Raw genomic sequence first — 2,665 nt, 5'->3', positions numbered from 1 at the left:
TGCCGAAACGTAGGTTCATTTCGGAAATGGTATCGATTTTTTCGATTCAGTTCGAAAACGATACCAATTTTTTCGGATCAATTCAGAAATGGTATCAAATTTTTTTATTCGATTTAAAAACATTACAAAAATTTTCGATAACGAGTTCGATTCGAAAGCAATACTGTTTTTTCGGTTCGATTTAAAAACAGTACCAAACTTTTCGATATCGAGTTCGAATTCGGAAACAATACCGAATTTTTTTACTCGATTTTAAAACGGTACCAAACTTTTCGATATCAAGTTCGATTCGGAAACAATACCAAAATTTTTGTTTGATTGAAAAATGGTACCAAATTTATTGATACCGAATTCAATTCGGAAATCATACCGAATATTTCGCTTCGATTCACAAATGATACCGAACTTTTCTAGAAATTATAGTGATATATTTTTATTTTTTGTCCTTATTTTTATTCTATCTTTTTCTATTGTTTGACACACGGATTTGGTGCGAATAGAAATGAGGTCTTAGCCGTTTGAGATCCCATCCAACCAGGTTGCCATTCACATTTCCTAATATGCTTTTTATTGTTTTTTGTTTATACTGTAATATATATATATATATGTGCGCGCGCATCTCCAGTACTGAAGAATGATCTATTCTTCTTTTTTTGTATAAGTTGTTAAAGAAAAAAAAAACTCTACATCTTGCACATTCAAACAGGTGGCCAACTTGGATGCCACAGTTCTGTTGAAAGTGACTTGAAGAATGCCTATGTGGCATGACTTATGCTGACATGGATAAACTTCTCGTGAATGCAACAGATTGCAAAAGAATCAAGAATAAGCAGTTAATACCTTTTGGCTATAAAAGGGTCCAGATACTTGAAGGTAGAAAGACATAAGTACATAATTCAGTTTTCACCAGAAATCAAGGGCTTCTGAAGGGTTCTTCAAGAAGCTGAATACTCCTCCAAGAAGAAGAAGAAGACATTAGTTCTTTGGAGCAGAGAAAGCTAAGTTCTAATCTTTGATTATGTTTGCTTATTGCAGTGTGTGTGTTTTGAGGAATCGGATTGTATTCCTGGGTGAAAATCTGTGTAAAAGAAACCCAAATCTAGTGAGATTGATCTAGGGTTCTAAAGCCCTGCCGAAACGTAGGTTCATTTCGGAAATGGTATCGATTTTTTCGATTCAGTTCGAAAACGATACCAATTTTTTCGGATCAATTCAGAAATGGTATCAAATTTTTTTATTCGATTTAAAAACATTACAAAAATTTTCGATAACGAGTTCGATTCGAAAGCAATACTGTTTTTTCGGTTCGATTTAAAAACAGTACCAAACTTTTCGATATCGAGTTCGAATTCGGAAACAATACCGAATTTTTTTACTCGATTTTAAAACGGTACCAAACTTTTCGATATCAAGTTCGATTCGGAAACAATACCAAAATTTTTGTTTGATTGAAAAATGGTACCAAATTTATTGATACCGAATTCAATTCGGAAATCATACCGAATATTTCGCTTCGATTCACAAATGATACCGAACTTTTCTATTCCATATCATATTTTTTGGTTCGTATACATATATATATATATATATATATACGTATATATATATATATATATATATATATTTATATGTATATATACACACGTATATTACTATTTATATATCTATATATAATAATTTTAGTGATATATAATGGGTTTAATGTTGATGTTGATGATGCAGTGGTAACCAATGGGTTTAATAGATTAAAATCCATATAACCCATTTTAAAAAGTTAATTATATGAATTAATCCATTTGGATCAATAATCGCGTTGGGTCGGGTTAATCCACATAACCCAATTCATATTAACTTCTCTATCCTACTCTTCACTTGTGAAATCGAATCCGAAACATTGAAGTGACTTTATCACCCACCACACCAATTGGCCAAATCAATCATGTATAATAACATTGATACCAAAAATAATATTAAAATAAAATCTGATAATTTTATCATTAATATGATATATTCTCTCCAATAATATAAATAAAAATATTGAGAGCATATAAAACACAACAGAAAAAAACACATGTTTTTTTCTTCTTATATTTCTATGAGTTCGTTTGGTATTCAAATTTTTTTTTTCGAATACATGATCGTTGTATTCAATGAATTCACTGTATTTCAATAAATTCAAAGCTTTAAAACGACTCACGACAATCAAACGGGGATATATCAAAAATGCCCTTAAAATGCTACTTCTACTTCATGGACTACCCTTCCTCCAGAAAAAAAAAATAACCTCTTCACATATACCCTCCCCACATGTATAATATCCATTATACCCTTATATTATAAAACAAATAAAATTAAAAAAATAAATAATAATTTCTTTCCAAAAAAGTAGTGATTTCTCTCTCCTCCTCATTATAACTTATCTTCTCTCTTCTCCCATATATTTAACTCTCTCTCTCCTCCACCGTTTAGAGTCTCTCTCTCCTCCGTTTGCTCTCTCTCATTCGATTTGTTCTCTCTCTCCTTCGATTTTGCTCTCGTTCTCGTCCGATTTTCAGTCTCTCTGTGTCGCCTGCCGATTTACTCTCTCTCTCCTTCGATTTGCTCTGTATCTCTTCCGATTTGCTCTCTCTCCTTCGATTTGCGTAGCACGTATCCAATACGTCAT

Source organism: Tarenaya hassleriana, unplaced genomic scaffold (genome assembly GCF_000463585.1).
Source record: "Tarenaya hassleriana unplaced genomic scaffold, ASM46358v1 Cleome64, whole genome shotgun sequence".
NCBI classification, from domain to species: Eukaryota; Viridiplantae; Streptophyta; class Magnoliopsida; order Brassicales; family Cleomaceae; genus Tarenaya; species Tarenaya hassleriana.
This window is presented reverse-complemented; position numbering follows the sequence as displayed.